Source organism: Mustela nivalis (genome assembly GCF_964662115.1).
Source record: "Mustela nivalis genome assembly, chromosome: 3".
Taxonomy (NCBI): domain Eukaryota; kingdom Metazoa; phylum Chordata; class Mammalia; order Carnivora; family Mustelidae; genus Mustela; species Mustela nivalis.
In genome coordinates, this window is record NC_139022.1 from 73998610 (window position 1) to 74024781 (window position 26172).

The window sequence follows — 26172 nt, forward strand, 5'->3', positions numbered from 1 at the left end:
AAAACTTCCTAAATATTATTAGTTTATTGAGTACTTTGAATAGGATTCAAAAAAAATGATTTTATTTTTTTCTCATAAATCTCCCCTTTGACCTGCTTTATCAATAGTTTTTTACCCCCCACTCCTGGATAAAGCCTCATGAAAATACCACTACATTGTTAAGAAGACCCAACCAGTTAATTTCAAAGCTTTAGTCTTTTATCTAATTTAAAACTTCTCCCCCTTGGGGCACCTGTGTGGCTCAGTCATCTAAGTGTCTGACTCTAGGTCTGGCTTAGGTCACAATCTCCTGGTCCTGAGATCAAGCCCCACCTGGGCTCCACCACACTCAGCATGGAGTCTACTGGACATTCATCCCCCCTTTCTCTCCCTCCCCCTCTGCTCTTCCTCCCACTAAAATAGACAAATAAATAAAATCTTTAAAAACAACAACAATGCAATTTCTCCCCCTCCTCCCCTCAGAAGGCTGTAGTAGAGGGAGGGGAGTGAGGCTGGAGGAATGAGAATAGGTGGCTTCTTCTCTGTGTGTCCAGTGTCCTACAATTTCTTTTGTGCTCAACAGACTGCTTTGGCCCCCCGCTCTAGGGTAGTTACTAAGGGAGGGAGTGGAGGTAAAATGCAGAGATCATACTTGATTAGGAAATTTGTTGCCTGTTTTCAGAGCTCTCTGTGTAGCAAAGAGCAAAACATCATCTGAAAGGGCACTTTTGTGAGTACTACAAGCATGTTTTTTCTCCCCATCCAGTTAGGAAGCTCTGAGGGCAGTGTGAGTGAGGCTTTTCTATGTTGGGTCACTTACAACTCCCCTTCCGCCCATGACTTTAGAGGCCCATCTAGTCTCTTCTTACTGTCTTCTTGGGTGAAGACCATTACTGGCTCCATTTCTCAAGGTCTGGCACCTGGGAAACATACACCTTGTCTCCTTGTTGGGGGCGGTGTAGCTCACTCTATAACAGTCATTCCTCTTTCTTCTCCCACCAGGAAAGCCAGAAGTCAGTAGCTCACTTTCAAACTTTTTCAGATATGAGTCAGTCTTCAAAGCCCTTAAACTTGAGAAGACAAATATATTACCCCACATTGTTCTCTGAAGTCCCTCTCATTTGGCTTGTGATTAGAGGGAAGTAGATCACTCGATATCTCTTCCACTCCTTTAAGGGGGGTAATCATTGGGAACATAGCATATCTGCGCTCCCACCAACAGACTGTCCCTGATGGCCCCAACTGCATCTTTTCTCTTCTACCCTCAAAAGGTATTCTGAGTCGAGTGAAAAACTGGTTTCACAATCTTAATACACCTCACATGGATCGACTAACCTGTTATTCTAAGCCACTAAGGTATCTGAGATAGTAGGAAAAGTTGCATTTAACCCCTGCTGTTTGACAAGTACAGAAGGTCAAACACATGGTAGAAAATGTCAAAAGATGTTGATTTCATGGAACTTTTAACCTTAGGATAACAATGAGATGCCTTAGGAAACCATAAAAAATGACATTTATAAATAGCACCTTCTCTAGCCAAACTTACTGATTACTGATTCATCTTTCATGTCAAAAACCTTATGTATATATTAATAGTTTAGGATTAAATAATAATAATCTAAAGATTCTATGCTTTATTCCACTAGTTCTCTAGGGTTTCACGTTTGTTTATTTCAGTGTGTGATTAAGATCTTCATTTATTTTATAAACAGAAGTGTGATTAAGATCTTCATTTATTTTTTTTCTTTAATTCAATTATGCACTTTGGACACATTCCTAGAGTGACATTCTATGTAAAAGGCTATCACGGTTTTAAGACTTTTTAAAAATAAAATGTAGGATTCCTCTGCAGTAGAGTTAGAAGATTCCATTAAATTCCTTTAGAATTTGCTAATCAAAAGGCTTAGATGAAGACGGAAATGTGATTTGGAGAAGAGATTTAGCCTATTAGGAATATGCTATAAATAACATATATTGACATTATATTTACTTTGTCTAACTAATAGTCATTATATAAATTGGGTTGTGATTTGCCAAAATAAAGCTAATGAAATATTTGTCACAAGTACCTGCAACATGCAAACATAATTTTTAGAGAGTTGTAGTACATTGTTAAACTTGAAAAACCTTTTATAAAATATTCAGCATGGGTCCAAGGGACGCCTGTGGCTCAGTTGGTTAAGCAGCTGCCTGTGGCTCAGTTGGTTAAGCAGCTGCCTTCGGCTCAGGTGATGATCCCAGCGTCCTGGGATCTTGCTCCGCAGGGAGCCTGCTTCTCCCTCTGACTCTGCCTGCCACTCTCTCTGCCTGTGCTTGCGCTCTCTCGCTCTCTCTCTCTCTGACAAATAAATAAAATCTTAAAAAAAAAAAAGTTTAAAAATAAATAAATAAAATAAAATGTTCAGCATGCTGCACATCCAGGCAAAATCTATGTTTTGCTTATTATAAGATCCCTTTCCTATTTCAAGAAAACCTTGTTCTATCTCCTGTGAGAAGCAATTTCAAATGATGGAAAATCAATTCTTCAACCCACCCTACATTCCCACCACCAACACACAGAAAGAAGATAATTCCTAATTCCCTCTACCATAGTCCATATGGTTCTAGCTTCCACTTTAAGTATCAGTCTAAGAAAGTCAACGCTTTAACAGACTGTATGAAATGCTTTGACCAAGAAGTAGCTGGTGAAAACATTTGATTCATCTCTTAACAAAGTAAAACCATCACTGATTCAAGCCCTTAAAAAGAAAAAGAGATGCTTTGTTTAGAAATCCTTATTTCCTACCTTCCAAAGAAATAACTGAATGTATCTAACCGGAAGACTGCAGCAAATCATCTCCACTAAGTCATAGTAATTACCAAGCAGTAACACCTATGTACTAAAGATTAGTCACATTTAAGTACTATGTCTCTCAGATCAGAATCACATTTGTCCTTCATGCCACCACCACCACACAGAGGGGTCAGTTCCCATCTTTCAAATGTCCCAAAATGTAGAGAGATATGTTATGATCCATACGTGGAAAGGAAACTAACCAACCTATAGAATGTTGATTCCAAAGACTGAATATAAGTCTCACGGGCAGTGAGTTTTTTGTTTTTTGTGTTTTTTAAAATATTTATTTATTTATTTTAGAGAGAGAGAGACAGAGACTGAGCACAAGGAGGAGAGGCAAGGAGAGGAGGAGAGAATCGCAAGCAGACTCTTGTGCTGAGCCCAAAGTCCAAGGCAAGGAAGGCTCCATCTCATGACACTGAGATCATGACCTGAGCTAAAACCAAAAGTCGGTTAACCAATGCACCACCCAGGCACAGCTGGACAGTGAGTCTTAATACAATTCTGACAAAGATTTGTGGCATGGCATAGGGAACGGAAGGTTGTTTCAACTCTTTGGATCTCAGAATCTTCATCTACAAAAGGAAGCTGGACAATCGTTTCTAAGGATCCTTGCAACTCCAACATTAAACAACTCCAGGAGTAAAAATAAATTTTCTGTACTATCAGGAAATCAGGAAAATTCCCTGGAGAGATATACACTGGATAAGAGAGAAATAAAGAAGTTGGCCAGAACTATACAGATTGGCACTAGAAATGATGGAAAAACCACCCTCCTTTGTGATTTCTAGACAAATGGGCCCAAACCCCAACTTTTATTTGAAAACTTTTAAGCTCCTCCAATACTGCAGTCAGTCTCAAGTTGAAGTTTTTCTTTCAGGTATAAATGAAATTCTTATATTTTATATTCTTTGGATAAGTGTCAAGTATCTTTTCTATCAGACATTTTTAAGAATATGGACAAATTTTATTTCAAAACCCTTTTATTCCAGAAGAGTATACCCAAACAACAACAACAACAAAAATCTTTATTTTAAAGACAAAAGTGTACACAGAATGCTTTCTTTTGCTTAACATAATGTCTTTCTACCACAAATGAATACATAATACTGAACTAAGCTATATAAAATATGAACAGAAATTTTTCCTTTTGAAAAACTTGCATCATTTTAACTTTGGTGATCTAGTCATAGTTAATAGAAGTCTCTATAAATATATACCATGTTCTTAATTAATGGAGCAGATTACATTCAATATAAATCTTCTCACAATAGGAAGAAATATTCAGTTTTGAAATCTCAAAAAGAATTTAATCTAGAAAGATAGCAGTGATTGTTTTCCACAATTGCTGATGTGACACTAAGAGTAAGTAGGGACTAGTGAAGCTCTGTAGAATCTGACCAAGAAATAGAACAGGTTGTTGTGGAGATAAGGCTCTTAATAATTATCATGAAAAAGGGCATGATCTGTTGCTGGGAATATCTTTAAGAATTAGAAAACCATGCCATTTGCAATGACGTGGATGGAGCTAGAGAGCACAATGTTAAGTGAAATTAGTCAGTCAGAGAAAGACAATGACCATAGGACATCACTCATGTGGAGTTTCAAGAACTAAAACAGATGAACAAAGGAAAAAAAGAGAGCGACAAACCGAGAAAAAGACTCTTAACTAAAAGAACAAACTGATGGTTACCACAGGAGAGGTGGGTGGGGGGTGGGGGAAATAGGTGACGGGGACTAGAGAGCACACATACTATGGTGATGAGCACCGAGTAATGTATGGAATTGTTGAATCTCCGTATTGTACACCTGAAACTAATAGAACACCGAATGTTAACTATACTGAAATTAAAATAAAAAACAGTAAATTTTAAAAATTCTTTTACCAATTAAAACCAACTAGAAAGCTATGAAATAGATCAGTGCAGCATCATCTGGAGACGGAAATATTTAAGCATGAGCATATCCTTACAGCTGAGGGAGTCTGTATGAGGCGGAATTCAAATATAAAATAAAGCAATTGGATTTGCTCTGAAAGCACAGATTCTAGTCTCTCTTCCAGCAAGTCAGAAGTAAGTAAATGGTATATCCTCCAGTTCACCGACTGACTAAAAGATTCATCTCAATCTAGCTTTACAGTGCTTGTCAGATGCTCAAAGGGGAGTAAGACTAAGAGAGCTACAGGAACAAAAGATGTTTTATTTTAATATTTTTGACCACTAATAGATTCCAAACTGGTATTTCTTTTTCACGGAATGATTTAAAAGGAAATCAGATAGCATCAAACAACATTTTTAGCACATGGTTCTCCTCTGTATTACCTTTCACCAGTTGGTTCTCTTGCCCCCATTCCCTCAACCTCAGCCCAACACACCCCAAGTCGAAACCACTGGCGCCTTTGCACAGAGGGGAAACGTGCATGCGGCACAGACGGACTGCTGCCTTTGGGATTTGAATCACCCAAACAATCTGCGTTAATTACATCAACTGATGTAACCTAATTCCTTTAAAAGAGATGTCTGGCTGTGAAGAATTTTGAAGAGATATTTAAAGCTTTCCTTAGCTCCCTGGAGAGGATTTGAAATTAGGAAGATATTTTTACCTAAGAAAATCAGTGTATCTGTGCAAATTCAACATTTCCATGCTCTTTACTCACTCATGTTTTTCTGTATTCTTTTGATAATTTGGACCTCCTACAGAACCTCCTAATAATATAGTTGTGAAACTTTCATTAATAAGAGAAAAGCAGATAGTACTTTGCCAGTAAAGTGACAGTAAGCCATGTTATATAAACAACAACCACAAAAATAACTGTTATCCCCAAAACACTAAGATACCCTCCGTCAAGCAACTGTCAGCTCTATAAAGCCATTTTTTCCCCAGTTATTTTCTCACAAAGGGTAGGTGATCTCAATGGTTTCCTGAGCCCTTTTCTTCTGGCTCTGTCCGACGGTTGCTATCAGATCTATGAATCTGTGTTCTGGTGCACAGATGGTAGGAGGGATTGTTTTGAAAACAATTTCTTGCATGGCCACCCCTCCAAAACCACCCAAAGAAAAATCTATCCCACACTTCTGTATTTACACTTCAAGAAAAATCTCCAAAGTTACAAGGATTTATGATACTACCAGCATGTTTTTTGCACGGTGGAGTCAAGCCATCCTAAATATTGCTTAAAACATTTTAATTTGCCTAGTCATGACTGGACTGGAATATCAGAGCCATGGTCTGGACACTGAACAAAGGAAACAACATCATTAAAATACAGTAATTCTTTAATTCCATCTGCTAAAACAAATGCATTTTTATGGTACTCAGAATGAAAACCTGACATGTTGGCAGAGAAATTGGTGAGGGTGAACATGAGCATGAACACATATCTAGTAAAGATAACTATGAGACTCATCTTTTTAAAATTCCAATTGTGGAATAGGGTTAAATCATAAACACAATTCAGGAAATTCAATTAAAGCTGACAGCACATACTTAACTTACGTGACTGTTAAAAAAAAGAAAAGGGCACGGCTGGGTGAGGTGAGGAGAAGACTGTCAGGTTTAACTCAGCGTTCTATGTTTATAATATTCTAAAAATACAGAAAATTCAAAGAACATCTCTCCCTAAGGAATCATAACTAATGAGTGGGAGAAGGAGACTGGTGGAAAGTTTCACAGAAAAGCACAATGCCTTCAGGAAAAACTCACCAATACATAAAATACAATATCTGGTCATTGATAGGCACCATGAAACAATATGTCAAGAAAAAGTAAATGAACATCGTATTCGAGCTAACGGTCAACAGGAACCCTCATTAGCATATGATGCACATGTGTTCATTTTGGGGGGCTATCAAGGGCGGCACCTCTGAGGATAGCTGGGGGTCAGGTGTTTCAGAATCTGGTGAGTCAGTCGTCACCTGCAAACAATGCAAAGATGAGGGCTCTTGGAAACGCTAAGTGAGAGTTTAGGGGGGTCAGTTTTAAAGCTCTAGATAAATACGATTTCTGGTCATCATAAGCACTCAGATGAAATAACTACCTCACTTCCCATCTTACTCTGAATCATGCAGCTCGTAGGTAGTGAGCAGTTTTAGCTGCAAGTGACAAAAAGCCAGTAAAACTAGGTTGAAGCAAAATATATTAAGTTAATTGGCTCATATAACTGGAATCTCAAGGTGTAGAACTGGATTTCCACAAAACCATATGCAGAGATTTCTTGCTATCTCAACTCCCGCTCTCTTTGCCTGACTTTGTCCTACATGTGGGTTCTCTCCTCCTGGAAGGCAAAGTGACCGCAATGGATATAGTCTCAAAATTCTCTGATTGAGCACCTGAATAGTGAGAGAGGTGTAATTCAGCTTTAACCTCCCTTAATGTAGCACAGCTTTCCCTCCACAGCTGCGTAAAGCGAGAAAGGGATACCTCTCCCAAGAAAGGAGTATGGGCAGATGAAAACCACAGGTCCCCTAGAGTAAGTCTAATGAGCCACAGGTTTAAACCCAAGCCACTTTCAGGACATTCCTTCAGGGAACTACTATCAAACCTAGGTGGAGCATGATCACATCAATATTTCTTCAGAAGACAGTGGCAAAGTAATGCCCCCCCACCTAAACACATGCCTACACACATACACATATCCACGACTAGGAAGTCCCTTTTATAACCAGGCAAGCCAAAGTGGACTGTGACTCTCAACTAGATTACCCTTCCGTCCTACCTCACTTTCCTAATTCAGTGGGTGAGAGGAGGGGATGAGCAGCCCTGCCACATTCCTGTTTTATCACGCTAAGATCTGCGTTTACAGGAAAAAGTAAGTTCTAAAATTCAACAATAAAAGCAATTGTTGCCTTTTGGTAATTAGAAGAGTGAAAATTATATACCTAGAAGTCAACTGTAGAAATTGAAATTCAACCTCGATGAAAGTAAAGGGCAGAGTGTACGTGCATTCCACAGCAAGCAAGAACTTTCGATGACAAGGTCCCAACAGTGCTACTCCGTATTTTCACTGTTTCCTTTGGGTCAGACTCTTTCATGTCTTTTCCTAGCCCAGAGACAGCTACTAGTAGCTTTAGCAGAACCTAACACACTAAAGCAGAGACATTTTTCACCAATGACCTATGAGTCCAACAGGTTTACCAGACAGTTCAGAGAAGGATTTAGATTTGGAATGTTTTCTTTGAGTTCATCTAATCCAACCAAATTCTATCAAATCTGGTTAGTTGGGCAATTTGCTTCCAAGAAAGATATGCCTAGCTCAAGTATCTTTGGAAAACACCCTAGAAATATTATATCTCTAATCAGGATAATAGAGCAACTCCTTTCTGTTTACCCCAATTCAGGACCATAATGGATATTTTCAATATTTTGCAGTTAGTAGAGTTTCAGGTTAGTGCAAATTCAGTTTACGGATATGCTCAATTTTTATTCTTTTTTTGTCTAAAACAATTTCTATCCATTTATCTTCTACCTAATTTCCTCTTAAGTGTCACTCCATACTGACTTATTTTTTTAAAGGAATCTTCCAAATTAAGCTTCTCTTCATTCAGTAGTAGTGTAGCTGTGCTATGCCTCTCCTATTAGTAGAAAAGCCAAAATTAAAATTTATAGCAGAATCAGTACAAGAATACCCAACACCAAAATACCTCATTAAAAATCCTCGAATGGGTCAAAAACAAAAAACATTACTCAAAAAAAAAAAAAAAGCAATTGTATATAAGTAAAGTTTATTTCATGTACTGGAATGTTTTTTTCATGTATTAGGAAAAATCAATTTAAAAAAAAACAAAAGTACCCTCAAAATTCACCATGACAAATGTATTTTTGTGTGAATGAAGGCCTTCTTTTGTAATTTACAATATATTGAATTTCAGAAAGGAAGAAGAACCCATCAATGCCCGTATGAGGAATTTAGCATGTGTGTGTGTTCACGTGTGAGTGTGTCTGTGTGCTTTTGCCAATCTTGACTTATGATATTCTACACAAATACGGTGAGGCAGAGGGAGCTTTTTCGTGAGAATGTGAAAACATTAGAGCAAAACTATGTTCCTATCCTGGGATTCAGTGAAGCATGATCTAAAGTTTTCCACTTTCTAGTAAGGCAGTTCTGGAGTGAAATCTCAGTTAACCTTCATACAAGACACATATCCTCATCAAATTACTTAAAGTCTCTAAACCTTAGCACTTTTACCTGCAAAACAGAGGTAACAACTAATGGCGGTGTTACAAAAATTGAATACATTAATGCCTTTATGGTGATTAGCTCATTTTAAAAAAGTTACTACTATTATTCTTGGAGTTGGCAGAGAGCTCATTTAGTTCTTTTAGTCCAACTTTGGACCCAAGGCAGGAATTACCCTCACAAAAATTTCATGGCAGACAATCCCACAACCTCCAGTGAAGGAGAATGCACTATTTAAATTGCAGCCATTACATTTATGTAAATATTTCCCTTATAGTAAGGCCCCAAACTCTCATCCTGTAACCAATACCCATAGCCCTACTTCAATGCTAGAACATTAAATAGTATAATTAATCCCTTCCTTTTATGATAAATTTAAAATATTTGAAGACTATAAAACTGAAGAAATTATTGGAGAAATAATTGCCCCAGAGAGAAGGTCTTTTCTTACCAAAACGAAATATTTCTATGCCATTGTTTCAAGATCTCTGGATATTCTGGTTGCTCTTCCTTGGATGTACTCTAGTTAGAAAGTATTTATTTTTGTAATTCTACAATGTTCTCTCTAACAGAGTGACTTGTTTTTCCTTCTTTTAGTGACTGCACTTAAAAATTTGACTTCCATAATTCAAATGGAATCTGGGTTATCCACCTTGAAAAATTCACATATCTTAGAATATTTTAACTCCAACTATCTTCCTCCAAATTTACATGCTTCTGATAATCAGTATTTTAGTTTTACATTTTCTTAAATATAAATAATATAAATATAAATGCAAAATATTAGGCATTATTATTATTGCTGTTTTAAGCAGTTAATATTTGATGGACTTTTCTGTTCTCCCTATTAATTTTGCATGTGAGACACCCCTTCCACAACATTTCCTCTCTCCTGAAGTATATTGTTTAGAGATGCCTAGAGTGGGGTTCTACTGATAGTATAATCTGTTTTTATTTTCCCAAACATGTTCTTTAAAGATAGTTTTTAATAGATAAGCAATTCAAGTGACAAGCACTTTTTGTCACTACTTTGAAGACAGGATTCCACCATCTTTTGCCTTCCACTGTTACACATAAGATGACTATTGTCAGTCTATTTAGAATATTTTTAAAAATCTTCTCTGATCTCTGGTATTCTGTACTTTGACTTTGATATGTAGGGACATACATTTCCCTTCATTTATTCTGTTTGGGTTTGGGGGGATTCCTAAAGCTAATGATTGATGCCTTTCTCAATTCTGGAAAATTCTCTGCCATCATATCTTCACATATTTAATCCCCCTGACCTTATCTAATAGGTCTTTCCTTACATTCCAATTAGATATATGTTAAACATTTTGATTTGCCCCTTTTATTTTAACCTTTTCATATCTTCTATCATTTCGCCTTTCTGTTATATTCTGAGAAATTACTTCAGCTCTGTTTTACAGTTCACCAATCCCTCCAATTATACCTAATCTGCCATTTAGATCTCCCATGAGTATTTTTTTCCTAGAGGTTCCGTTTCCTTCCTTTTTTTATTCTGTGCATTTTAAATTCTCTTTCATTTATTTAAACATGTGAAATATGTGTCTAGAATACCAAAAAATATAACTTAATGGTTACGAGCTGGGTTCTGACCTTAGACTATTCAGGTTCAAAAACCAACCCTTCCACTGAAGTATTAGGAGTCTGGTTCTGCTGTTTTTTATTTCTGCTGATTCTTCTTTATACTGTATTGTTTGTTATTTCTGATTGTTATTACTTATTCAATGGGAGCTTACCTACGGAAATTCTATGAGAATTGAGTAAAGAGTAGGTTCCTCCAGAGAAAATGTTCATTTCCTTTCAATGGTGCCTGGACGTTCAACCAGTTTCTGGTTATGTTAAAAGAGTTCCTCAAGGGGTGCCCGGGTGGCACAGTGGGTTGAGCCTCTGCCTTCAGTTCAGGTCATGGTCCCAGGGTCCTCGGATCAAGCCCCATGTTGGGCTCTCTGCTCGACAGGGGGCCTGCTTCCCCCTCTCTCTCTGCCTGCCTTTCTGCCTCTCTCCGTCAAATAAATAAATAAAATCTTAAAAAAAAAAAAAAAAGAGTTCCTCAGAATGGAGTTTTTCTGATAGCATCAATTATCTGGCTCTGAACCTTAAACTCAGGTGAGGTAAGCCATGAAATATGAATCATCAGATATAATGTTTTCCCTACTGTCCAAGTTGTCTTGACATCTCCCTCTGTTAAGTAAAATTTTAAGTTTATTCTTTCACAAAAGGTACAGTCTCTCATTTCTGGCACAGGAAAGATATTTCATATTTTAATTTTATTATCTACCATATCAATTATCTGTATCAAATTTGTACTATTTATTAATATCATCCTCCAAAAGCATGGGCAAAAACATTGACACTTCTGTTTCAGTCATGGCCAGTATCACTAGCTATCCATTAGATACCCAAATAAGTCTTTGTATAAATCACAGCAATATTTTTTTTCTTTCTACAAAATCATTCCAGTAATATATCAATAGGCTATTACTTGGCGCATCATTTAAAAAAAAAAAAAAACCATTCGAACCTCATACCCCAATTCTCTCCTTTATAGCAAAAGTCTGTGAACACATTGTTTATACCTATTGTCCTCAACATATTTGCTCACATTCCATCTTAAATCTATTGCAATAAACTTTTTCCCTCATTGTTCCACTGAAGCCACTTTTATGAAAACCATCAATAACCTCTACCTTGCTAATGCTTTCTTTTCACTGACCTGTCAACTGACTGACAGAGTTTATCACTCAACCTTGGGCACTACTGTGGCCTAGTTTTCTCTACCTCTCTTGCTGTTCCTGTTCAGTCTCCTGTGCTGGTTCTTCTACATCTCCCTGACCTCTGGTGCTAGGCATTGTAAACCAGGGATCTGGGCATTTTTCCTTAATCTAATTGTAAAACAGATTAATATCATAACTTCTACCATAAGCCAAAGACAATATTTAGATTTCTAAGTTTTTCACTACTTTATCTCATGTACTTTTCATAGGAACCCAGCAAACTAAGTTTTATCAACCCAATTAATAATTCTTAACAGATGATTTTGAGCCCTTTTGCAAGCATATGTTTATCAATTTATCAAGAACAAGTTTTTTTCCAGGCAAATCTGATCTCCTTTATTGCTAGGTGTGTTTGATGTGTAGATCAGAGAAACATTACAGACATAATTAATTGTGTTTTCATCAAGTTTTCAGATACTCACTCCTGACATTTTTGGAGAAGAAACAATTAAATGGCTAGGAAGTTGAAAAATCAAATGTAATGAATACTGATGAATGGATCTAAATAAAAAACAGAAGGGGGTCTTTAGTGCCATTCTGTAGCTGTGTTCCTTGCTTCACTCATTCATTGTTTGATTACTTAACCATGTATTAAATGTCTATTTCTACATACTATATTAAGTGCTGAGTATATAAAGCTATGAATACATAAAAAAGAAATTCCTGGCTTTGTGGCTTCCCACATTTTAATGGGAGAGACAGGCAAAAAATAGATAAAATATATTGTATATTAGATAGTAATAAGGGCTAAGGATAATAAAAGTGGAGAAGGGTGATAAGAAGTATGTGTGTGAAGGACTAATTACAGATAGAGGGTCTTGTGTTACAATATATGAAAGTAAAGAATTGAAGGGAGCGAGGGTGGAAGGGAGCCTCCTATTGCTTTACTCACCAGTGCACCACTTAACATACTGGCTAGCACAAACTGGTGCTCGATAAAGTTTCTGAATAAATGAACAAATAAATAAAGTATGATTATCCACAAAGGCCTTCATCCTATTAACCATATCAGAAACTTACAAATAATTTCCTAAAGAAAAGAGTCATGTGGATTTTATTTTTCACTTGTACTTTCTGATGACTCCACAGAGCCACAAAGTGAAGGAAGTAGTAATTCTTTGGCAATCCCAGCTGCTCTTGGGAGTGTCACCTGCTGTTATTTTCCCTTTTCTGAAAGATGGTTTGCCAAAGGACCCTGCATGCTTTGTTAAGAGCATGGATTAGCTGGGGGTAACAGGTATGATAGATCTGACAGCATGATTCCATATTAGTGCTTTTATTCCTTTTGAGATTTGGTAGTATGTTATGTAGTGATTTGATGTGTAGTCAGTCCTGAGGATTTTTTGGAAGAGGCAGGGGAGGGGAGGATGAAAGAGGTCCTACTGACTCTACATATAAAATACAACACCCAAGCTAATAAAGTCTTTTGGAAAAGGGTGAAATAGATATCTCCAATGACTATCAAAATGTCCTTTAATATTGATAAGCTCTTTCCTCAAGGGTTTCACCAAGGTTACCTCAAGCTCATGGTTGTTGGTTTTTGTTTTGTTTTGTTTTTTGTTTTTTGTTTTATCAAATAGCCTGGATTTCCCCAGAATAACTGACATGTCACTGATGCTCTTTATCTCAGTGTCTAGCATACTGGCAGTACACTCAGCAGGCACTATCACTCTTTCTTCTCTGGACAGCTTGAAATGGTAAAAAATGGAAAATATGAAAAAAGCTGTTATGACTACCTCTATAACAGGAGCAGCCTTTGGGGAATTATCTTCCATTTCTTGTAATTAAACAGCTTGTGATTTTTTTTTTTTTTTTTTTTTTTTTTAGTACACTTACATCATGCTAACCTGCCAAAACAAATTCAATGAAGTTAAATTTTCCTAACACTGACTAAAGATGAAAAGTCAGCAATCCCCAACCAGGACAAAAGTGATTAGGTTGGCTGTGTTGTTTTCCAGAGCTTTACTCTAACCAGCAGAGACTAAGGTGATCCTAAACTGGAGAGGAGATGAAACATAGAGGTCCTAATGTCAATCTACAGGGTACCGTTCTTTCTGCTTTTTAACACATATCATATGGTGAAAGAACATAAAGGGCTCTTTTTCCCTGTATCTATATCCTATTGACAAATGGCCTTTACCACATTTTATAACCCACGTTTCTATATTAAACTCCTAAAGAATAAATGTGAGACTGTGAACTCTGAGAAACAAACTGAGGGTTTTGGAGAGGAGGAGGGTGAGGGGGGTGGGGTGAGCCCGGTGGTGGGTATTAAGGAGGGCAAGTATTGCATGGAGCACTGGGTGTGGTGTGTAAACAATGAATCCTGGAAGACTGCATCAAAAACTAATGATGTATTTTATGGTGACTAACATAAAACAGTTTTTTAAAAAAAGAATAAATGTAACATAAATAGGAACAACAGAGTGTACTGTCTTGCCTAATCACATTTTAGTGAACACCACACTATCCATTCCCCATTAGTCCTGAGATTCAGACTCTCATCAGCAAAATATAGTCCACAGGTAATATCTGTGCTCACCTAATTGTGGTAAAACATGTTGAGATTTCTGACAGACATGCAGGACTCTAAAGTCAAAATATTCGTCTGCCTGAGTGGCTCAGTCAGTTAAGCGTCTGCTTTCCACTCAGGTCATGTTCTCAGGGTCCTGAGATCCAGTCCCCCAAGCAGGGCGCCTGCTTCTCCCTCTGCCTGCTGCTCCCCCTGCTTATTATGCTTTCTCTCTCTCTCTGACAAATAAATAAAATTGTTAAGAAAATTTAAAAAAACCAAAATATTCAAAACTATGTAAATCTTTAAATTCAGCTATTGTAAGTAAGAATTGGTATTCATTAGAAGAAGGTTTGGAATGAAGTTTAGTTTTGTAATACTACCATCTGGATAATTTACACACTCCAGAAGCACAATTTATGAACACAGAAAGTAAATATACTAGGTAGTCATCACAGTATGTCTCCTTAGGAACACTAATAGATAAATATATTGTTGCCCTGGTTATATTTGCTTTATGTACTTGAAGTCAGTTAATGTTCTTTTTGTTCTATAAATTGTTTCTTTTCACCAAGTTGGGTTTCTCTCTCAATAAAAAGAAGTTTGGGTTTTAATACTAATATTAATATTTTCTACACACCTATGCACTTTTTCCATTGATGCAGTCAGAGCTATATTATCAATTTCCATAAAAAAGTCAAAGGGCCCAAACAAGGTCAATAATATTACCAAAATTTGGGTAAAGTTATTTTCATTTCGTAAGCTAGATGATGTAAACACTTTAAAACCTACCAATGAACTATTTTCTGCCTTCTTATTTGGCTTTCTAATTTTGATTTTAATATATTTGTTTGAATATTAAACTCTGTTCTTCACAAAGGAAAAATAAGGGAGGGGCGGATTTAAGGGGACTATAAGAGATAATCTGCCAAAAGCAAGTCATTACTCCTTGAGCAAGTCTACTAAAAATCTCCATTCTGCCTTTAACTACCTTTGTGATCTTGGCCAAGGAATTTGTTCATCAGATTCTGATCTGCAAAATGAGGTGTTTGATCAACATATTATCCAAGGTTGCTTTCAGTTTCAAGGGAAGCTAAATTCTTCAATGCTCTTCTTTAATGAGTTGACATTCCAAGAACTGACAGAAGTAAGGACGCTAGGTTTCTGATCCTACTCTATCCCAAACATGCCAATGTTTTTAATCATGGCCACATACATGTCTCCTTCTAAGGGAAATCTCTTTTTAGAGCTCTCCAGTTGCAGCCTCATGGAAGCCAATGTGGACAGAAACCAAATGGTCACTTAGCCCACAGGTACAAATCCAGACACTGGCTATGTATGACCTGTTACAACAAATTAAGCATGACCAATAGGATTCTCTGAATACTTGGAAAATCTGAACTAGAAGAAGAAAGTAAATCAAGTACTCATTTAATTTAGAGTGGATACTCATTATAAACAGAAAAGCTAGAGAGGTCAAGTAGATTATGTGGAAGCCCAAGAAATTGAAAACAATTTTATCCAAAGATTAGGGATGCTGGTTCCTACATTAATTAGACTTCTTGGTATTAGCTAGTAAATAAAAGGTTTGGAACTCTGAGATGGACATCTTTAGAAGATTATTTCAAAAGGCCTCTTGTTTTCTACTCAGATAGTATTAAAAAAATAATGAGCTATTAGGCACAGGCCTTGCGATTAGTCACAGACCTCTGTGGTGATACTTGCCTCCATGACCACTTCAGAAGTGTGAGTACAGACTAGAGACACCCCTGCCTTAGTAGAGGCAAGCCTAGAGATGTCCTGATATGGGTTCTCTTATTTGGAATGACCTGCCTCCCTCATTCAGACAGAAGATGACCAACAGAAATTATTTCAGTTACAACTTTTCCGTTCTCATCTGAAGCATGAAGAGGTGACCTTCTACACCGTCTAGCAGAGAAATTACAAAGTAACAATATACAAATTCTCATGACAAGATGTAAAATCTGTCTTTACTATAAACCACCATTTTCTGAGGTAATCAGTGATTTTCTGATCAGACTCTTAAAACCAAGAGACAGTTAAGATAACTCTCAAATCAATAATGTAGGGGCACTTTAAAGAGGGGAAACTGAGAATCATGGACTTAGATGGTCATTAAAGAACTAATTGAGTCCTTTGCCTGCAAACTTACACCATATAAAATGGGCAACTGTTGTTCCCATTCTGAGAACTCTTTGGTAAGGGTGTTCCCAGTGAATGTAAAAGCTTCCCAAATCATGGTAATTGAAAATAGTCTGGGAAGTGGTCCAGAAGGTCATCTACCTTCTCATTTCCACAGCTCAGACTTCCTCCTGCCTAATCTCAAAATGTAGGTCAAGTTGACCTCAGAGTGGGGAGATTGATCTATTACCACTCTGGGACCTTGGTCCCGATGCAGAGCCATCTCAGTTAAGAACTCCAAGACAGTTAAGGGTCCGAGGCAGCATCCAAAATTACTCTTTATGGGCAGGGAGTTTCCTCCATTGCTTCCTTGATTAACTTAGTCAACAGTTGATTGCAAAGTGCTTATAATTTTCCAAACACTGCTCTGGGCACAGGGAATATAAGATAGCAAAACAAGATCTCTGCTATAATAGCTCTTACATTCAATATGGGGAGAAAAACAAACAAACAAACAAATGAATAAATGAGAATATATAGAGAGTAGCATTTATAAGGGCTGGCTGTCTTCTTCTGATTATGATGCTGACCTTTTAAGAGGTAGGGGCTGAAATGAAATATACTGTTTTGTTTTATTTTATGATGTGTACCCCAGTGCTTATTTCTACAGCAACACCTGCGAGCTCCAGGACAGGTAAGACCAGCAGACTGGCCTCTCCCTTTTAGATACAAAATTGTGTATGTCCCTAAGATGCCCCTGTCCTCTGTGGGTTCCAGAGAGCTAGGGCCATGTGGATGAATGGCTCTTGGCTGGCTACATACTCTGTGCCCTAAAAGCCTGAATCTAGACTCTTAGGAAGAGGAAGTAAAACAGCACTTTTGTCCACTGCAGATAGAGAGGATACAGAATATTTCTCCACTTTATATTTGGTGCCAAACCACCTTGGAAAAAGTGAAAGACCGAGGGGATGAAAAGTTGTCCCTTCATTTTCAAGGGTAATCATTTATAATCCCCCATATTAAGAGGCCTACTTTATTATTCCACAACCAAGTTAATTTCAAAACCTTTCTCCACAGTGCTCTTAATAAGAAACAGATGTGGGAACCACCTCAGAACCAGGAGAACCCCTCTCTCCTATCTCTCCCAAACTCTGTCTGTTGCAAATAAGCCAAATTTAAACCAGCAATCATGCATGTTTCCAATCAGCACTCCAACTTTCTCCCCATGGAAGTAACTCCTTGGCTTGCACAAGGGAAGGAAATGTTTCCTTCAAAAAGCAATGCCAGGACAGGGAGTAGCTTATTCTCACGATATTTAACAGGCTGACCAGTCAATGCAGTGAAAAAAAAAAAAATCTGATGCAGGAGCAGCCAGAGAAAGACAGGAGAGGCCCTAAGCCAGCAGAAACAATGAGAAAGACAGAGGAGAATTGGGGAAAACATTTATAAATCTAGAGAACATAAAGCTTGTCTTCCCAGTAGCCCACCCTATTGTGGATCCTTAATAAAGTATAGTTCACGGTGAGAAGTGCTATCTCTCCTTCATCTCACACCCTCCGATCATAATAAAGACAACAGAAATGGATTAAAATCCACAGAGGAGGCAGGGTCCAGTTTTTGTGGTATGTAGAAGAGAGAGCATCACACTAGGGCAGCTGAAAGACAAAAATGTCTTTCATGTGCTTTGAAACAACTCTCCCTCCTCTGCAGTAAGAAAAGGCAAGTAGTTATACCATGAAAAATAAGAAAATGCCATGATTGCCCAAAGAAGAGGATCCCATGAACCAAACCTGTTTCAGGGGAAAGGAAAATAAAAATGTAAGAAATCGACATTCTCCCTCCCAGTGTCACCCTCACTTTTCTAGATTTGCTCCCTTAAATGCTTCTCAGCATTCTTATGGAATGTATGGACTCACTTGTGAAAAACATTGAGCTATTTGAGGCTTCTGGACAGTCTGCAGGAGAAATAGCCTGCATGAGAGCATTATTGTTGGCACTGGCTTTTGTTTGGCGTTTTTTTTTTTTTTTAAAGATTTTATTTATTTATCTGACAGACATAGAGCACAAGTAGGCAAAGAGGCAGGCAGAGAGAGAGGAGGAAGCAGGCTCCCTGCTGAGCAGAGAGCCCAATGCGGGGCTCAATCCCAGGACCCTGGGATCATGACCTGAGCCAAAGGCAGAGGCTTTAACCCACTGAGCCACCCAGGTGCCCCTTGTTTGGCGTTTTTAAATATACATGCAAAAAAGGGTGACTTGTGAGACTGTCCAAGGCAGCTTCACTGCAGGCATAATCTTCATCAACAGTAATCAGCATGAAGCCAGCCTTCTATTTAAATAGCCTTTTCATTGGAAAAAAACACCAGTTCAGTTGTGTGTGCTTGTCTCTTTCTGACAGCATTTCTCAAAGCAGAGCAAAGTAACAGCATCCATAGTAACACTCTCAAAACACCGAGAGGTTGTAGTTAACTCAATTAAAACTCTTGAACACACAAATAGTGAAAAGTCTCTAACTGACTGAACAGAGAGTGAGGAGCTGACAGCTCTGGAAATCATACTGAATGTTTATTTTAATCTGTTTAATTTAAAATTAGTCCACATTTTATTGTACGATAAGTTTATATAAATTTTTTAATGGTTGGTTAAGTTATATGCTTGTTTTTAGATGGGAATTTTAAAACATTTATCACATGTAGCTTTTTGAGATATTTTCACTTTTCCCAAAACACTGGAGAAAACAGTTTAATGCAGTAAACATAAAAAGTCAACAGACCATCACACTATGTTTAAAAGAGCCTTCCCGGCAACAAGCAACCTGCGTTCAAATCCTTTCTCGGCCACCTTCTTGCTCTGTGAGCTTGGGCAAGTTACTCTCTATCCCCCACATGGCACCTGGGTAGCTCAGTCGGTTGGTTAAGCATCTGCCTTTGACTCAGGTCATGATCCCAGGGTCCTGGGATTGAGCCCCGAGTTCGACTCAGGATGCCCCTACTGGAGGAGCGGGGTGGGGAGGAGGCCTGTTTCTCCCTCTCCCTCTGCCCTCCCTCTTCCCTACTTCCACGCTCTCTCTCTCAAATAAATAAATAAAATCGTTTTTTTTTTTTTTTAAAAAAAGAAGATACTCTCTAACCCTCATTACAATCATCTATGAAATGAGATCAAAATAATCCTGAACTCTTAAGATGATTGTGAACATTAATAAAACAAGACAGGTAGAACCATAAGTACAATGCCTGGCACGCCATCAGTACTGTTATTATAACTCACTCTCTTTTACAACTTGGCATCAGCTAACTAATCTACACATGTGCCCTGAGTTGTTCACAAAATCTGGCTCTGGAGCTACACCGCTCATCAGAAACCTACTAGCATAGGGATTATTAAGTAGTACAGGGGATCTTTTCATTTGCTAAAGTCTAAACTACAGAGTCACTGTTATCAACAGAAAAACGTTCTGGCAAGAGCCATTGGGGAACTAACATGTCTCAGAACATATTTCATCTCTGTTCTATGCAAAGCAAGCTGATCATCACAGACCCATAGAATGCCAGCCCAGTAACAGATCTAAGGCTGCCAAAATCCACCACCTACCACCATACCCCCGGCCACCTTATTTTCTAAAGGAAAAAAAACCTCAGTGAATTGTTATGGTTCTCCCTCCTCTATTCATCTAAGTTTAGAACCCATCCAGAACCAAATCTGGGATCTCTCAATACATGAGTAAATGTTTTTGTTTGTTTCCCTCATTTAAACTGATAAGTGTTTGATTTAATACAAATGAGAACATGGAATTATGACACACAAACTTGCTGACTAGCATTACGAGGTAAGTGTAAGCCAGAGGAAACATTGCAGCCATGATACATCAATTAAGACCCACTAACTATTATGTCATCTTAGTTTTCCTTATCAGACAAATAGCAGTTGTTCCTGATTGGCGTTTATCTCAACGTGGCTGGTGAGGCAGCTCAACAGGTACGCCTTCTAGGGCATGAAGTCTGGAGGACACATCCCCTGGACATCCTGCTCCCCCTGCCCGCAATTATAGCAGACACGTCCCTGGACAAGAGAATCAGACTTCTTTCATTTAAGTTCTATCTAGAAACCCATAGAAATGTCTCTTCTTAGCAGCTCAGTGCTGCCACCTGAGACTAGTCTGGCCAGAAAAAGTATTAATAAAGAGATTCTACTGGCTTCAAGGGAAATCATCCAAGTTACTTACAGTAACAAAATAAGGCTCTTTCAGTGAAGCTCTGCCAATCAACTTTCAAAAATCCGAGAAAGAGGATTTTCCAAGCCAGGGGCTGTAATGCCAGTATTTCTCCCCTGCCATTGCTGCTTTTCTGCATAATCTGCTCCAAACTCTGGTATCAGAGGGATCAAAGGTCTCAGTCTTTCAAGGCACTGACAGCCCTATCTAGCTCTCCAGATTTCAGGAGAAGGTTCCCTAGAGTTTGTCTCCTGAGTTGAAAATTATTAATAGCTCAACTGCTCAGACTTTCAGCTCCAATATTGTTAACTAGAGATCTTTTCCACAGAAGTCTAATTACCCATGCACATCTCAGTAGCCTCTATACAAAGGCTCATTCAGAGGATGGGGATTTTGACACCTCACTGAGGATACATTTAATAATCCCTTCTTCACAACACTTCTGCTGTCCTCAATACCACCATCCAGCAGGACAGACTCCAGACTTCCTCCCATCTTTCAAAATTGGGGACTGGCCACATTTCTCCTAGGAACTCTCTTGAAGCCACACCATATGTACGTTGAAATTACATAAATTTAGGCATACAAACCCAGGGATTGAGTTTGCAACTGAGATTGCAATTAAGGGCAATCTGTTTGCCTTCCCTTCAATAAGAAAATGCCCCCAGAGATTTGGAGAGGCAAATCTGCTTTCCCTTTAAGTATGATTGGAGTATTTAAAAATACATATTTTTAGAATAGCACAGCCCCCCCAAAATAAGCCAACCTCTTCATCTGGTGCTCATCTGCTTAAAAATCAGAAGAAATACTGGCTCTATCTTAGTTTCCAATGGAGCATCTTCCTTAAAGCTTTCCAAGAATTACTCTTCCCCTCTGTGATTCTCACTGACTCATTATCTTTGGAATGTAATCCTCCCCGTAAAGTGTGACTTCACTGCAGTCCATTCTTGACCAGGGTTTGATAGAACACTGTGGCTCATGACCTGTCATGACATTCATGACAGTTTGTTGTCATGAAGCAATACATAAAAATGGTCACATCAGGGTGCCTGGGTGGCTCAGTGGGTGAAATCCTCTGCCTTCGGCTCAGGTCATGATCCCAGGGTCCTGGGATCGAGCCCCGCATTGGACTCTCTGCTTTGCAGGGAGTCTGTTTCCCCCTCTCTCTCTGCCTGCCTCTGTGCCTACTTGTGATCTCTGCCTGTCAAATAAAATCTTAACAAAAAAAATTAAAAAAAAAAAAAAACAACAACCAGTCACATCGGAGAAGCCACCACTTCTCTCTCAGAATCACCCTGTAAACTCCTAGTGAGTCTGGGATCTAAACCATTCCATAGAGATTCAAATGTGTAGGTAAAGAACAGTAAGTAAATGTTTAGAGGTGGCACAGTCTCTCCTCAATAAAGGAAATGTACCAAGTCTACTCGGACCTCCGTATAGCTTTATAACATTTCATAGGAATTGTGAATTCCCAGCTTTCAAAGACTCCATCAGTGCCTTTCCTGGACAGCCTTCAAAAGACGCAGGGTTTAGGTGATTCCAAAAGACTGTAATACTTCTTGGCTACTCTCCTGAACTTGGATCCTGAAGTAGCCCTACCATCTTTGCTTGAGATTTGCTTTTGTTGTCTCCCTCCAAAAACACAACAGATGGAACCCAAGAGCTCACTTCCTGCCATAGAATGTGGGCAGGATGGATTCTGTAACTAAGCCCGGACAGTCAAATATGAGGGAGCTTTACTTGGATCATGGTAGAGATAACCAAAATGTCAGGAACTTTAAAAAGAAAAGAAAAGAAGAGACAGTAAATCTTGTTGAAACAGTAAGCCTCAATACAGATTAGGCAGTGAATTGAAAAGCTTAGCCTAGTGAGACTGCATAGACCTGTATCATGGCAGAAAAGACATCCCTTGGGAGATGAGACTAAAACTATTACAGAGAAAAACCCAAAATGCTTAAAGGAAAAGATTCTAGAGCTAAAAACTTCCAATTTGCAAGGAGGAGAAAGCCTTAACTAATAGAAACAATTCAGGAAGAACTTCAGGGAGAGAAGGAAAAATATATATATAATGTTTTTTGTAATTTGCCCAAAATCTTCAGCCCAGAGAAAATGGAGTTGGTTCATCTGGCATCCTTGCCATCTGCATATTCCTTGGAGCATGACATGAAATCTGGAGTCCGAGGGGCAGACAGCCTTCTGTCAAACACACAGGAATTTTGTGGTCAAGTGACCCAGGGAGAGTTGGGAGCAAAGTTGCAAGTTTCCTTTATAGTGATCAGATTTTTAAAAAATCCTTGCTTTTGTAATAATACCAAGAATAGCATCTCCTTTAACCCTGGAAATTCCTGAGAGAGAAGAAAAGCCAGTGCCAAAGCCAGAACTACCCAACAGAGACTGTACTAGCATCTCTTGTTAACAGCAGCTCTATCATCCAAGCCATTTCAACATGGGAAAGTGTTTGCAATTCCGGCTTCTGTGTAAGACATCAGCCAGCCTTCACTGGTTAATCTTCAGGGACAGGGAGAATCACAGCATTTATAACAGAGTCACACTGATGACCTATAAGCTACGACCAACTTTGTTCCTCCACACTTAATATCCTCAATACTCAATCACCTAGGTATTCATATACCTAGGTATTCATATACCTTCTATTTGAAGGCTCCCAAAGATTGCCATTATAAAATTGAAACAAATTCCAAATGTGTGGGAAGAACTTGCTTTCAAATAAAAAGTCTGTTTCTAAAACGTCCGTTCATAGAGCATATATCCTGAGAATGAGGAGGGCATTTTGCACAAAATCTCCCTGTGTTCTTCAGAACATCTTAGGCTGCACTGCATAACAAATAAACCCCAAAATTTCAGTGGCTTAACAAAACCAAGATTCTTTTCTCTCTCAGGCAAAGTCTGATGTAAATCGGACAAATCCTCCAGGGCAGTATCCATGCATTCGGTAAATCAGGGGTCCAGTCTCCCCTACCTTTTCTTAAGCAGGGAATAAGAGAAAGAGGAAGAACACTGACTTTTAACTCCTATTCACAGTTTATTGGCCTAAATTGGTCACATTGCCTTAACTTCAGGGAGGAGAGATTTAGACAAACACAGAAATTATTTAGCTTGGACCCATTGTGTTTGCCACATTCCCATTCCCAGTTGTTTACCCGATGCTCGTGGACATTAGGCTTGCTGGAGCTTCAGTGGCTCCAGGGCAATGGAGCAAGGGCTGGCTCTCTACTGGAGGTGGCACAGGAGGTCACCTTTGTGGGAGGGGACGAGGAGGGACAGAGGAAGAAGGCCTAACAAAAGTGCTCTCTCTCTTGCCCTATGCCAAAAATGTCTACGTTACTCTATCTTTTGGGTTGGGACATTATAGCTGCTTTCTTTTTTTAAAACCACTCTATTAAAGTATGACTGACATGCAAAAAGCTGTACATGCTTAGTATATACAACCTTTGCAATTCATCTTTTCTCATTTCTGCATTACACTGGTGTAACAACCTCTCACACTGATTCCAGAGCTCTCTAAACGTATTTTTGTCCAAGGATCGTTGTTAAACCCGTGTTTCTATGAGTGGACAAGGGCTGGGATCTCTTATTTTGCTATTTCACTGGCATCTCCAGGGTGCTTTTACTTAATTTTTTTAAGATTTTATTTATTTATTTGACACAGATAGAGAGGGAGAGAAAAAGCACAAGCAGGGGGAGCAGCAGACAGAAGGAGAAGTTGTCTACCCACTGACCAGGGAGCCTAAGGTGGGGCTCAGCCCCAGGACCCTGGGATCATGACCCAAGCTGAAGGCATATGCTTCACTGACTGAGCCACCCTGGTGTCTCAACTCAAGGCTGCTTTTTTTTTTTTTAAATTTTTTAATTTTTTAAAGACTTTTTATTTTTTCATGTAACAGAGGGATCACAAGTAGGCAGAGAGGCAGGCAGAGAGAGAGGGGGAAGCAGACTCCCCGCTGCACAGAGAGCCTGATGTGGGGCTCGATCCTAGGACCCCGAGATCATGACCTGAGCTGAAGGCAGAGGATTAACCCACTAAGCCACCCAGGTGCCCCTCAAGGCTGCTTTTAAACACAGATATTATCTAAGAGGAACATACGTTCAGGTAGGATGCTTACCAAAGGAGGACATTTAAAGTTAGGAATGAAATTCATCCCTGGGTGAAGGGTCACAGGCTCATCTTCTGAGAGCAAGGCTAATGCTATGAACACTGGCCTTGATCACCCAAAAGGACAGACAGCAGATCTCAGAAGAAAGAAACACTTGCAGACAAATGGTGGCCCTTCTCCATGCTCTCACTGACTTGACATGAGTCACTCACACCTTATTTAGATCTCATTCATTTGTTGATCTTACCCAGATACTTTGCTGACCTCTGAAGAAGCAGAGAGAATGAAATAGTAAGTTAGATCAGGAAGCAGAATGTCACGGTAGTAAGCACATGAGCTGTCAGTCAAACAGACCTGGGTTCCTATCACTACTTCCACTAACTGCCAGTGATGTGAGCTGGGCAATTTGCCCAACACATATGACCCTCTTGTGCAAATTAACAATAATATCCTCAGGGTGCCTGCATAGCTTAGTCAGTTAAGCAGCTAACTCCTGATTTCAGCTCAGGTCACTATCTCAGGGTTCTAAGAGTGAGCTCCAACCCTGTGTTGTGCCCTGGCTCCCCACTCAGCAGGGAGTCTGCTTGAGATTCTCTCCCTCATCTTCTCCCTCTGTCCCTCCCTTTGCCTGTGTACTCTCTCTGTCTAAAATAACTACATCTTTAAAAAAATAGATTTTTAAAAATCAAAAAATTGAAAACAATATCCTCTAATATTGCTTGGCATCTGATGAGAGGATAAAATCATGTAAAGCTTCTGGCTCAGAGAAGATACTCAATGGACGTAAGTTCCCTTCTCTTGGACAGAAGGAGACAGGGAATTGTTGAGCTGTAATCCTAGTTAACCAGGGTGAGACAGGAAGTGGAGGAATACTGGTCAATGCCGAGGAAGTGGGAAACTACTCACAGTGAGAAGGGAATGCAGAAAGAGAACAGAGAGGAAATCAGGACAAACCTGGCCAAGTTCGCAATTTGGGACAGGCCAGTCCTACACTTCAGTCTGATTCTCATCCTCATCCATCACATTCTCGTGTGTGGCGAGAACTGGTAGAAATGATGATAATTTGGCCCACAGAAGGACTTTGAAGTTCGCTGAAACACTGACAGGGTCTTTAGACTCTATCCTCATGTACATCTGACCCTTACTGTCTCACACCGAGTGGTGACACTGGGGCATACCTCTTAATATCAATCACTAGGAAAATGAGGACAGCATTTTGACCAATGTAAGACTGGCTCAAGAGAAAAGAGCTGATTTCCCAGACTTAAAGATTCCATTTTTCTTGCAGTGTCTCAAATTATGGCCAACAAAGGGAAACACCCTTAACTAAACAGTGTATTGGCTTAGTTTTCAAATCAAAATTTTATTAAGTATTCCAGGAAATGCCTCTAGAGCCTCCTAATTT

At 38.9% G+C, this 26172-nt stretch overlaps 1 long non-coding RNA gene across 1 annotated transcript in view; it reads right to left on the reverse strand.

The window, feature by feature from the left end:
• Positions 1–21506, reverse strand: part of LOC309861646 — a 151228-nt gene extending 129722 nt beyond the window's left edge. Inside the window, exon 1 of the long non-coding RNA XR_014310088.1 lies at positions 21419–21506. This is a non-coding gene — a long non-coding RNA (uncharacterized lncRNA). The remainder of the gene's footprint in view (positions 1–21418) is intronic.
• Between the last annotated feature and the right edge of the window lie 4666 nt (positions 21507–26172).